Source organism: Corylus avellana, chromosome 1 (assembly GCF_965113065.1).
Source record: "Corylus avellana chromosome 1, dhCorAvel1.hap1.2, whole genome shotgun sequence".
Taxonomy (NCBI): Eukaryota; Viridiplantae; Streptophyta; class Magnoliopsida; order Fagales; family Betulaceae; genus Corylus; species Corylus avellana.
In genome coordinates, this window is record NC_142490.1 from 37,853,068 (window position 1) to 37,867,329 (window position 14,262).

General features: G+C 36.3%; 1 non-coding gene across 1 annotated transcript; it reads right to left on the reverse strand.

Moving 5' to 3' along the window:
- Window positions 1-11,022: 11,022 nt before the first annotated feature.
- Window positions 11,023-11,129, reverse strand: LOC132173154 (small nucleolar RNA R71). Its single transcript, XR_009439250.1, has one exon. It is a non-coding gene; the product is annotated as a small nucleolar RNA R71 (small nucleolar RNA).
- Window positions 11,130-14,262: the final 3,133 nt, after the last annotated feature.

Here is a 14,262-nt window from a genome sequence, read left to right on the forward strand (position 1 = left end):
TTACAAAAGGGCAGTATTTTTCATTCTTGATCTGAATGGAAAAGAGAATAGGAGACTAATTAAAAATGCTTACGAACACGAGGTTGAAAGTGGCTCATCTAACTACACAATGTTCACAATAAAATACAAATATAGCAAAATAATAAAGGAAACCAAAAAGACAACATTCCAATCTTGAGATGCTAGCACAACATGAGCTTCACCAATGACAGTAAAAAAACATTTATGTTTGGTGGTAGCATGGATGATTTTATTGACCTTACACGGAAAAAATAGTAGCTGACACAACTACCCGTAAAAATTGGATAGAAAAATTGACAGAACCTAAAGCAGGTATGTGCTTTGTCTAGGTTTACATGGAAAAGATGACATGAATTCTTATTTTTGTGCAAATGAACTTGCCATGTTATAATCTTGTTGCACCATATCATATTCTTTAATAACTACAGTTAGAAACTATTGGCTTACATTCTCTCAGGCATAGAGATTAATACTGGAATATTAGGGTATATATATATATATATATATATATATAGATATAGTAAACTATAACCGCATTCTCATGTAGATGTAAGCATCTTCTCATATTAAAGTAATATTTAAGTGATTAAATTTATTGAATTTTGACTCCGTCGAATCACTCTTTATTTAAATTAAATATTTCACGTATTGAGCCTCATCTATTAAAATGGAATTTGAGCCTACACGTGAAGGAGAGTGTTAAAGTTAATGATTAAGTGATTAAATTTATTTTTTTCTATAAGCTTAAGCTTTTGGGACAATTAATAATTTAATACACCGAACCATGTAAATCTGTCTTGACTCTTTTTTACTCTTTCTTTTCGATTTCATATTATTTATCATTATTATGTACGCTAACAACAATTGCAGATTGTAAAGCTCAATTATATAACGAACATGGCTGATCTTGATAAGGCAGGAGATGAGGTACTGCATAAACGAACATGTTACCCACCATCACAGAGGTGGTGGAGAATGATAAAAAGAGATGTTTTCATTTATGTCAATAATTCGCCTCCGAATCCACGAAAAGGGGAATTCTTGTGGCCGACAGCTCAATCGAAGATAGCAGATGATAAGCCTTTTCCACCCGTGTGATTCCATGACCACATTTTCTTTCTTTCCATCCCTTCCCTCCACGCATTTCGTTTGGATATTCATGTTTTGGCCTTTTGGTTTATTTATGTATTTGTTGTTAGTTTGCTGTTTTTCTGTAATTTTTTTTATTTTTATTTTTTTTCCCCTTTGTTTTCAGTGGGTTACTGCCTCCTAGATCTGAAGTGGTTTGATCCAGCCGTGGAGAATTGTGTAGTTGGTGTCCGATCCTTGTTGTCGAAATCCGTTCGATTCTCGACAATGCTTCCCTTGCAACAACCACTTCACGGTGATAGTTACTTTTACCATTTGTGGTTCCTTATTAAGCTCTTTTGTCATTTGTTACCGCCTCATACAACCCTTAAAAAAGCCTGAATTCTTTATAGTTTCGGTGCCTATTGATTGGTTCATTTCTTGTATTGCCTTTTTCATTTGGGTTTTATTATTGAAAAACCCACACCGTTTGTTATGTTTAATACTTTGTAGCTACTGTTCCCATTATTGAATAGAAAAAAGAACGAAGAGCAAATTAAGGAAGTGGATGGTTTGTCCACCCATTTTAGCATAAAAAATTTGAAAAATGCTAGATCATTTATTCTTGTCCTTGTCCTATCCTTCTTAATTTTTTTTTTTTTTTAAAAGAAATTAATCATTAAATTTGTAAGATCCACACTTTCAGTTAGATAAGTAGTTGATTTTTTTTTAAAAAAATGAAAACAAGAAAAAGAAAGAAATTATGAAAAAGGATGGGAGAAAGAGTGGGATATATGCTTTAGCATTTTCCTTTAGGATAAGTCCAAATACTTAACACGCAACCACAAAAAGAAAAAAAATCTTAAAGTCGAGAATACGTATGGAAAGTTGAAGAATAAAAATATCTTGGGAGTTGAGTTCATAATAAGGATTTCACTATGAAACTAGGAGAAATTAAATTTAATCCATAAACTAGGGCTCTTTCTTTTTCCGAAAGCTCGCCGAGTGTAATGTGACTAATGTTTGACATGTTGTGTATCAACTATACTTTTTACTTGAAAAGTTAATTCAAATTATAAATATATTTTATGGAAAACTTTATTTAACCTCTTAAATTTTCATCCTTTTTGTAATTTCTCTACCCCTGAAGTTTAAAAACTCTTAATTTAATGGAGAGTGTTAGAGAGCCAAACAAATGAACCAAAAAAAATTTACAAACTGATGTGGTAGACCGTGAGTGGGACAAAGGAGAGAGAATTGCTTTTTTTTTTTTTTTTTTTAATTTAAAAATCCTTACCACGTCAGTTTGAAAATTTTTCTGAATTCATTTGTTTGCCTCCCTAACACTTTCCCAATTTATTATATCGAACTTTACAAAATTTATAATCTCACAATTCTTGTTAGAGATTAGGGTTAAACCTTAGGAGAGATAAAAATCTAAATTGGCAAAAAAACTTAAAGAATCTAATTATCGAAATTAAAAACCTAGAGATTAAAACTGGAATCGCGTGAAAACGTAGAAGTTAAATTTGATTTTTCGCTTGAAACGATAAATGAAGTGGTTGAAGTGTAAAAATAAAAAATAAAAATAAATGAATGGATAAGGATTCCTATTGAAAGAGTTAGTCCCATATGTGAGAGTCCAGAAAAATCAGACATAGAGACAAATACTGTAGTTAATTAAATAAATAAATTATACACTAAATATATGAGAAACAGTTGGATATTTGGCTCATTCCCTTGAGCTAGAAAAAAACCAAGCATTTAGAGTATAGTACCGTCGTTGCCTTCTTACATGACAAGACCTGTCGAGTTATCAAATTATGGTTCTTTACAGGCAGGCACTACTAACGCTAAAAAGCAAATACCTTTTGGATTTCAATAGCTGCTGCATATGCCTCTTATCTTCGTACTTTTCTTTTCTTTCTTGTATATAGCAGATAGCTGCTGTCTCTTTTGAGGGCCATTAGAGGGTACTTTTCTGTTTTCTGATTGTCCACTTGTGCCTCACATCTCTCTGTCAAAGGGGAGAGAGGTGGCTCAACTCTCTTGTTAATTTTTGGATGCTTGTTAATTCTCTTTGTTTATAATTTTGCAAGTCCATGAATTCCGCTTTGTCTTGACTATATTCGGACCCTGAAAAGATTAAACTAAGTTTATTGAGAGAGATTTTTAAAATTTAAACAATGTCACTCAGAAAAAGGAAAACCATGCTAATTTCGAAAAGAAGACATTATTCAACTTATTTAAGACATATATATATTATGGGTCATTAGAGCACTAGCGGTAGCTCTTAAATTTAAGGAGTCAAATTACATTTTGTTTTCTATTCAAATAAACTCTATAATAAGTTCCCTTATAATTTATGTGAGGTTTTAGAAACAGACATTATTCGGTGTGTTAAAACTCTATATATGTTCAATAGTGTTTTGAAGGTTTCTGCTCTCTTGTTTAGGATCCTGCAAGTTTTCGTCATCATGACAACATGACGAAGTGATGACGTTTTTGTCAGAGAGTTGTTTTGTTTCACTATGAGTTTTTGTCATGATGATGTCAACATTCCGTCATGATGAAAGTGGTTTGCTCAATCTTTCATCTTACATCAATAACCCATGAAGGGTTTTAGCCGCTTATGACTCTGCTAAGCCTCCAAGAAGTATTTGCTGAATTTTTGCTCTAGGTAGCAATGTGTCTTTCTTTAATATTTAGAGGCTTGTTTATAGGGATTAGGAGAACCCTAGAAGCCCTAGAAACCCTAGGAAAATCGTAGGTGAGTCTCCTACTCCAATTAGGAGACTGAAAACCCAATCCAAGGTGAAAAAGGAGTCTTGCCGCATGTTGGGCACTCGAGCCCAAGGAGGAGTGTGCTCGAGCGCATGTGCACTTGAGCCCAAGTGTTGCTGCGCTTGATCCTAGGTCTTCAGAGTGCATCCAAATTGTCCTTTAAGCCCAATTTTCACTGGAATTCTTGCATCTATCATATAAAACCCTAAAACACGAAAACAAAACAAAATCAAACAAATAACAATGCTAAGGAATTAACATATGCGAGTTAAGGGGCTTAAATGTGCAACATTCGGCTTATCAATTATACCTATCATCAGTCAATAGAGCTCAGTACGTTGGGTAATCACATTTAAACATTGTGGGAACACCAACTTCAAGAAGAAATCCAAATCTTTTGTCAGGTAGACAAAGGGATAAGAAATTTTCCCTTAAGATAGACTTTATGGATATTATTTTCAAGTCATTGGTCATAGCATTTTGGTTGGTTGTGATAAGCGCCGAATATTGCACATTCAAGGCTTAATTATCATGTAACTAACACAAACTTGTGTTCTAATTTTAATCTAGCCATGTTTATCTTGAAGTTAAAAGTTCCTAGGATTCGCTTTGATCCGTTGCGTGCTCCCCCCTTGGAGCCAAACGGATCCCAACACCATTTTCAAAAGAGCCACAAGATTTGACACGTGTAATGCTAGGATACATCAAATTTCCATTTTGTAACAAAAAGGCCATTCAATAAAGGTTGACTATTGATGTGCAAAATATATTCACTCGCAAGTGCATGGTTTGATTGTATCTTAATTTATAGATTTTCATTTTATTCATGTTGGTTGTATAATCTAGAGGATTGCTATTATTTGATATTGTTCTCAATGTTTAAATGCAATTGTTCTTAATTTCAAACTCAAGAGAAGATGAAATTCTTCTCTTGTCTTAGAAAGCTTTTTACCTTTATTGAAATCAAATCATTCTCTATTTTTTTTTTTTTTTTTTTTTTGTGATTATGGGGATGATGATTATACAACGGTTTTAATTGATATATGATCAAGAGGGTTAAATAGGCCATACCTAGAGAAGACGGATAATACTATACCCTAGTTTAGTGTAATTTAGGTAGACGGTCTGTGACAACTGAAGATGGCTTATACTATTCCATTGATTATATGTATCCTATTAAAGAATTAGATAATCCATACCTAGGGAGGATGAGTTGTACCACATCTTAGTGATTAGGTGGAAGGTCCGTGCCAACCAAAGATGAATTATACTTATTCCTTAATACAATATTTTCTTGTTTATTTATGACATGCATAAATCAATTTCTTTGATTACATATGATTAATCATTGACGTGCGGATAGGGGTGAAGTCAATACCCTACTCTCTCTCTCTCTCTCTCTCTCTCTTATAATTCAATTCTCGGTTGCATTTATTTTTTGCACTTTAGTCAACAACAAAATCAATATCTTTACTTAAGTTATTTTAATCTTCATAAACTTGATAACAACACCCTTATAGTCCTTGAGGTTTGACACCCTCTATATAGCCTTATCCTACAAGGATTCATACTATTGCATGAAAAGATAACTCCTTAGTCTGTTCAGTGCTTTAGGGACTCAACACACTACATATCAATCCCGGAGACACCGCTTCGCTTGATCAAGGTAGATCACCAAGATTTGATGTATAACAGTCTTACTTAAAATGGAATGCCCACTTCCATTTACCAATTGCAAACTTTATACCTTTAAGGATACAAGGATTATAGACTAAGACCTTGTGTGATAACTACGTCACTCGCACCCTTAGTGATGTAGATGAGAGAGCCTCATCTACAACCTCGTCTCCAATCGTCCGGACGGGCCTAAACCCGAGAGCCTTGTCTGAAGTCCTTTTCCGGAGACCGTCTGGACGCCTATGTTATTTTACAATTTTCATGTTTTATTTTAGTGTCCATCCGGACAGCGTTATGCTCCGTCTGGATGGCCATTGTAGAATTTCAGTTTGACTTAATTTCGTATTATTGTTAGGTTTAGGGTTTGGGGCCCTATATATACATGCTTTATAGACACTAGAACACAACTTTTGATTATAATTCAGTTTTTATCAATAAGATTACTTAAAGTTGAGTTTCTTCATGATTTTCCTTCAAACGCTAGAGAGAATCTAGCGTTTAGAGAAGATTTCTTAGATCATTTGATTGTATCCAGATCTAGAAATACCTATCCATTCTTTATTGTTGTTCTTATTTGCAACTTACTAAGTCACGTTTCATCAGTTGGTATCAGAGCTTAGATTACTTTCCATGAATGGGGAGGGGCAATTGTTGTACAGACATGAACGAAGTGCACGTGTGCACGAGGAAGCACATAACGAGTAACTGGTGATTCGTTTGTGGCACATGGAGGAGAGGTTTGGTGGTATAGCCATGCAGAAAAGGGAGCAGGTGTGCACCCAACACGGAGTCCCTACCGATCACTTTATCGACATGGGTGGTCTGAATGGTAGTCATCGCCAACCAAGATCGGGGTTCACGGAGGCGGGAGGCAAATCTATCGTTGAGAATGAACCTGTGAATCCTTATGCAGGTCGCGGAGTGTGGCGGAGATTTCCTATGACACAAGCTCATGGTAGTCCATGGGAAGCAGGCATCAAGCTTTACATCTCGGAATTCCAAGTTTGCTTGCAACCCGAAGAGTTCCTTGATTGGGTGGTTGTTGTTGAAGATGTTCCTGACTTCAAAGGGGTGACCGATGAATGACGAGTCTCTTCGGTGGTGAACACATTCCGGGGAGGAGTTGTTGCGTTGTGGCAACAACTGAAGTAAACTAGGGTGCGGCAAGGCAAATTGAAGATCAATAGTTTGGAGAAACTATTGAAATACATGGGAGTCACTTTCTTGCCCCATAGTTATACCATGTGCCAAAAGTCATAGAATTGGAGACAAGGGTCTATATTTGGGAAAGGAAAAAATAGAAAATTTTCACAAAAAAAAGGTACCTAGGGAGAGGGCCGAGGTGGTGCCTAAGGAGGGGGGCGGAGATCAACTATCATTCGGTGTCCTAATAAGTGCTAAAATATACATATTTTAGCCCCTTAATTTACATATATTAGAGCATTCCCAATGGAAGAGTCAAATGATACTTTTATCTAAAATGGCTAATCAGATTTGTCAAAAACCCTTTACATTGGATTTGCCAAAAAAAAAAAAAAAAAAAAAAAGAAAAATGGATATTTTATTGGATTAGCCAAAAAAAAAAAAAAGCTACATGTACCAGCACTTTTTAAGGGAGCCATTTTACTTTTTATTGTTTCTCTCACCTATTTTCTCTTTTTCCAAAAACTTTTCCCACTTTTCAAGGGATCATTATGAGAATATTCTTTCACAATTTTTAACAAAAAGATATTTCATAAATATGATTGACATTACTCTGAGAATATGGTTTTCATACTTAACGTTGGCAAATACGACATTTGAAAAATATAACCGTTGAAAAATATAATTATTATAAATACAACCGTTTCAAAAATATTATAGTTACAAAAATGATTATTTGAAAAATAATAATCGTTGAAAAATTATTGTGCTAACAAATTACCATTGAAAAAATAAAGATAGAATCAATAAAGAGTTAAAAAAAAAAAAATATTTAAATGATATAGACAAAAATATAGCTAATCGGATGTAGGAGGCCTTTAAAAATTCATTAGCTAAACTAGATAAAGTGGGTTTTGATGAGCCATTTTGCATAAAAAATTGGTTCCTCCATTGGGAATGCTCTTAGGCTCTTAGTTTTGTTATTATTGGATGTTTTGTTATGTTTTTGTGTTTTCTTATGTTTTTAGGGTTTTTGAAAAAAAGCAAGTATTTCCAGCAAGTTTCAGACTCAAGAGACAAATTGGGAAAAAGCTGGAAACTATTGGATCAAATGCAACCCATGCAGGCTCAAGCCCACCTGCGCTCGAGCGCAAGACAACCAGGATCGAGCACACCAGCGCTCGATCACATATCAAGCCAAGCGAGAGTGCAAGATGCGCTCTAGCACCCAACACAAAGGATCGAGCGCACACCTCTTGCGATCGAACGCACTTGTGCTCCCAGACAGGGCAGAATCCCCTTTTTCATATCAGAGTAGTCTTTCAGTCTCCTAATCCAACTAGGAGACTGACCTACAATTTTATTAGGACTTTTAGGGTTCTTTTATCCCTATAAATAGACCTTCTATTCATTAGAATAAGGGGAGGAGAAGTAGACACAAGCTCGGGATAAAGGATTGAAGGCTAGATCAGGAAGGGTTTTGAGTTTTTCTTCTCTTCCCTTTTATTTTTGTTATGTAGTTAATATTTTAATTAGGGCTAGTTTGAAGCCCTAATCATGTCTCTGTAAGATTACAGTATTGGCGCTTCTGCTACAGTTATCATTTGGATGTTTAACTTGATTAATTTCTGTTTGATCGAATTCTTTATATGCATGTGTGTTGGATTTGTGTTATTTAAGTCAATTTAGATGATCGAGTCCTAGACTTAATAAAGTGACAAAAGAACCCCATCACAGGTTCTTGGCTTAATCAACATAGGGAACCTGGAGTAGATTCCATGCCCTAGGCTTCATGTGGTTGTCGATTTCCATAGATTTATGCTTTCCTTTGGAAATAAAATAATTAGAGTAGATGCCATGCGTAGTTCGTTGCTTATGAAAATCAATAGCTTAAGGAGTAGATACCATATCCTTAGGTTGGCAAACATTGAATATATGGATATAATTGAAATATTAACATCTTGTTAATCTTATTTGAGTATGGTTAGCGGTGGATTTCAAAACCTTAATCCTTTTTAGATTAGTTAATCTTTTAGCTTTATTTCATTAATTCAATTAAATATTTGACATCCATTTAATTCGGTTAATTAATTAGAAAATTACATTCTAAGCATAATTTACCAATCCTCGTGGGAATGATATTGTATTTGTCTGCTATACTATCGTTTTTATCTTGTGCATTGATAGTGCTAAAATATACATATTTTAGCCCATTCATTTACATTTGTTAATCTTTTAGTTTTGTTATTATGTGCTTTTTTACTTCATTTTTTGTGTTTTTTATGTTTTTCTAGGTTCTTGAAGAAAGGGAAGCAATTCTAGAAAGTTACAAGCTTAAAGGGCAATTTGGAAAATTTTGCAAGCTTTGGGATCGAGCACAATCCACCAGGATTGAGAGCATTTGTGCTCGATCGCAAAAGACCTAGGCTTGAGCACAGATGCACTCAAACACCAGAGCAAGGATCACGCGTACAAGCAGCTGTGCCCACACGCACCAGAATCAGGCTCAAGCACACATGCGCTTGTGCACAACATCAGTGGGATCGATCGTAGAAGTAAGATTGAGTGCAACTCCTTGGGATCGAGTGGACTCGGGGCGGCCAGATACGGCCAGAATTCCCATTCCACTTAGGATTAGGTTTTCAAAGTCCTAGTTGGATTTGAAGACACAATTCTAGAGAGGAGAATTTGGAGCTACTAGGAGTCGTTTCTGGTTTCTTCTTTTCTTTTCTTTTTATGTTTAGTTTTATTATGTCTAGCTAAATACTTTTGTTAGGGGCTAGATTGAATTCCTAATTATGTCTTTTTAGGGTTTCAATTATGCCTTTGTTACAATCATGGTTTGGTTTATTTAAATTGATTATTTCCTGTTTATTTGAATTTCCCATATGAATGTGCTTAATCATCATGTGCATATGTGGATCTGTTAATTTAGTCAATTTGGATGACCGATTCTTGGGTTTAATCGAGTAACAAAAGAATCTCATCACAGGTTCTTGGGATAATCAACATGGGGAGCTAGTAGTAGATACCATACCCTAGACTTCATGTGTTTGTCGATTTCCATAGATTTATGTTTCCTTAAAGAACAACTTAGTAGATACTATGTTAAATCCTTTGGGGAAGAAAAGAAATAGAGTAGATATCATGCCTAATTCATTGCTTAGGGAAATCAATAGCTTAAGAAGTTGATACCATGCCCTTAGGTTGACAAACATTAATTATATCAACATGATTGGAACATTGACATATTTGTATCTTAATTAGTCTGATTAGTGGTGGATGTCAAATCCTAACATTTTCATTATCTTTATCTCTTTCAACATTGCAAATCTGTGACAATTTGGCAATTTAATTCAGAAAATCAGTTTTAAACAAAATCAATAATCCTCGTGGGAATGATCTTGTACTTGCACCCTATACTATCATTTTGATCTCGTGCACTTGCGAGTAAAATGTAGTAGCTATTCGCCTATTAATTTAGGTGGGTATTAGTCACAACAAGTTCTTGGCGCCGTTGCCAGGGATTGTTTAATTTGTTTAGAATTCCTTTCCTTTGGTTTGTTAATTTTTATTTTAATTTTTCGTTTTCTAATTTTGTTCATTGGTTTTCTGTCTGCTGTGTGTGATTCCAATTCTGTGAATAAGAAGTGCGATCGAGTGTAGAGTAAAATAAGCAGCGCGCAACAGGATGAGTGAGTACTTGTTTCTGAGATAGTGAGCACATCACTGCGATTGAGCGTAGGAACCATTACGCTCGAGCACAGTTCCGTCAGCAACACTGAAGCTGTTGTAAATTATAAAGTCTGATTTTCTTTTAAGTTTGGTTGACATGCAGGGTTGTCGATCTCAGAACTTAGCCATCGTTCCATACGATCCAGAAATTGAACGGACCATCCGATGAAGGCAAAGAGAGAACTCTGAAGAAGTGTTCAAAGTCGGAGAAAAGATGGAAGAGAACCCACCGGTGCGAAGGCCCATGAAAAATTCCTTCATGCCACAGAACATCAACCAACCATCATGTATTAACTTCCAGCCCATTGAGCAGAGCAATTTTAACTTATCTTTGCGTCTGCTAAAGTTGATTCCAAACTATAGAGGCACACATTCCGAGAATCCATACTTACACATTAGGGATTTTTTGATCTCTGCAAGACTTAGAATGTCCAGGGTTTAACCGCAGAGGGATTCAGGTTAATTCTTTACCATTTTTCCTTGAAAGATAATGCTAAACTCTAATTAAATTCTTTGGTTGCAGGTTTGATTCACAACTGGGAAGAGATGTCCACAAAGTTCTTAAAGAAGTTTTTTCCAGCCCAAAAGACAAGGAAATTGAGGAGGGAGATTTAGACCTTCCAACAAAAAGATGGAGACCTTTTCTTTGAGGCATGGGATCACTTCAATGAGCTACTTCTCAACTGCCCACACCACAACGTATCTCAAGATGATCAGGTACAAACCTTCTATGAGGGTTTAAATGATGCTAACAAAGGTCTTGTAGATTTAGCTTGTGTTGGCATGTTGATTGAGAAAAGTAGTGAGGAAGCCATAGAGCTCTTTGAGACCATAAGTGAAAACTCCCAACAATTTTCACCCAGAAGGAGACAAGGACTAAAAAAAGGCAAGCATGAAGAAATCACATATTGTGGAGTTCAGATTCAAATGGCCTCCATAGAGAGAAAGCTGGATATGATAATGAAAGCCATAATGAGTCATAACATCTCCTTTGCCCAACAAAATGCACAAGTCAAGGTATGTGCCATATGTTATCATTTTGACCATACTAGTGGGATTTGTCCCATGTTTTCAATTGCAGAACAAGAGTCCAAAAAGAACGACCTTGAAGATGCCTTGATCAAGTTCCTATCTGCGCAACACCAGACTAATGCTCAAACAAGTCAGACCATTTATACATTAGAAGCAGCAGCCAGTCAAGCCATTCAAAGACTAGAGGGACAAGTAGAAAATCTGGCCAAGGAACTGAGTGAAGAAAAGAGGGATGAATGTCAAGAGCAACTAGAGGCTGTGACAACCCTCAGAAGTAGTAAGAGTGTTGATAACAAGGTGGGAACTGAGGAGACAATACAAGAACCTCCAGCTGAAGCCTCAATCCCCAAGGTAAGTGAAGAGGAGAAGATGCCTGTACAAGAATATCCAATTAAAGCCTCAACATCCAAGGTAAATGAAAAGGAGAAGGTGAATGCACCACCCTTCCCTTAGAGGTTTGTAAGACCAAAGAAAGAAAAGCAACTTCAGGATATCTTTGAAACTTTGAGAAAAGTTGAAATAAACATTCCTTTATTTGATGCAATTCAGTAAATTCTTGTTTATGCTGAATTTTTAAAGGACTTTTGCGCTCATAAAAGGAAGTTTCAGGATCATGAAAAAGTATTTTTAACAGAAGAGGTAAGTGCACTGGTATTGATAAAGTTGCCACCCAAGTTGAAACACCCGGGTAGGTTCACTATCCCTTGCAAGATAGGCGATAAGCTTTTTTAGTGTGCACTATTGGATCTAAGAGCGGGTATCAATCTGCTACCAAATAATGTCTATATGACATTGGGTCTGGGGGAGCTACAACCAACCTTGATCACCTTACAACTCACAGAGAGAAGCATTAGAAGACCGAGAGGTATTTTGGAGGATGTCCTGGTTAAGGTAGACCAATTTATCTTACCTGCTCATTTCATTGTGTTAGACATGGAAGAATCACCTATGCTTTTGCCCTTACCTATTATCTGGGGAAGACCCTTTATGAGGACCGTAGATACAAAAATTTGCATGAAAAAGGGTATTGTAAGTATGAAGGTAAATGGGGAGAAAATAGAGTTCAAACTTTTTGATACAATAAAATTACCCCAAGATGATCTTGATTGTTTTAGTGTCTGTTTAATTCAAGTTGCTGTTGAGAAAATCTTTCAGGTCCATCATATTGATCCAGTAGAGGAAGCCCTCACTCATAGTTTCACAAGGCAAGACATTGAGTCAAAATTGGAGGATGTGACTGATGACAGCATTGAAATCGTGCACTCCCTTGAGGCATCTCCACCTCATCCAGGTAGGTATAGAACCCCTTTTGAGACTCTTATACCGAATATAACTACTCTTGTTCCTTCTTTTGTCCAGGCACCAATCTTAGAACTAAAGTAGCTGCCTACACATTTGAAGTATGCCTACCTAGGAGCCAATAGGACATTACCTGTGATAATTGTTGCGGAATTGAGTTTGGAGGAAGAGGAGAAATTCCCCTTGAGGATGAAGCAAAGCCAACTAGGGATGCACAAAGAAGATTGAACCCACACATGAAGTAGGTGGTTAGGGTTGAAATCCTAAAATTGTTAGATGCAGGCATCATCTATCCCATCTCAAACAGCAAATGGGTAAGTCTGGTTCAAGTAGTGCAGGAAAAGAGTGGGATTACAGTAGTGAAAAATAATGAGGATGAGCTAGTACCCACAAGAATGACCACCGGATGGAGGGTGTGTATTGACTATTGAAAGCTCAACAAGGAGACCCGGAAAGATCATTTTCCACTACCCTTCATTGATCAGATGTTAGAGAGATTGGCTGGCTACAGCTACTGTTGCTTTCTGGATGGTTATAGTGGTTACAACCAAATTGCGATAGCACCAGATGATAAAGAAAAGACCACCTTCACATGTCCCTTTGGTACATTTTCCTATAGAAGAATGCCGTTTGGATTATGCAATACTCCAGCTACATTTCAAAGATGCATGATGAGCATTTTCTTAGACATGGTGGAAAAGTTCATTGAAGTATTTATGGGTGATTTTAACGTCTTTGGCTCTAACTTCAATGAATGCCTCCACCATCTACAAATGGTCCTTAAAAGGTGCGAAGAATGTAATTTGGTGCTTAGTTGGGAAAAGTGCCACTTCATGGTACAACAAGGCATTGTGCTGGGTCACGTGATCTCTAAGAAGGGCACTGAGGTGGACAAAGCAAAATTTGACATCATCTCCATGCCCCCTCCTGTAACAGTAAAGGGTGTGAGAAGTTTTTTGGGACATGCCAGAGTCTATAGAAGATTCATCAAAGACTTCTTGGCCACTTAGTGTGCTACTAGCCAAAGATGTCAAGTTTTTATGGACAGATGAGTGCATGAACTCTTTCAAAATACTGAAGAAGCTGCTTACATTTGCACCGATAATGATGGCACCAGATTGGAACCTCCGGTTCGAGCTTATGTGTGATGCCAGGGACTTTGCGCTGGGAGCTGTTCTGGGACAGTGAGTTGGGAAGGTACCTCATGCCATCTACTATGCATCTAGGATTTTGAATGATGCTCAGTTGAACTATTCCAACACAGAAAAATTTAGATCATATCTGATTGGATCTAAAGTCATCATCTATACCGATCATGGTGCACTCAGATACCTATTTGCAAAGAAAGATGCAAAACTGATAAGTGCTAAAATATTTATATTTTCAGCCCTTAACTTGCATGTTTTAATCCTTTGGTTTTGGTTAATTAGGACATTTTACTGCCTTTTTGTATTTTCTTTGTTTTATAGGCTTTTGGAAGAAAAGAAAGCATTTCTGGAAAAA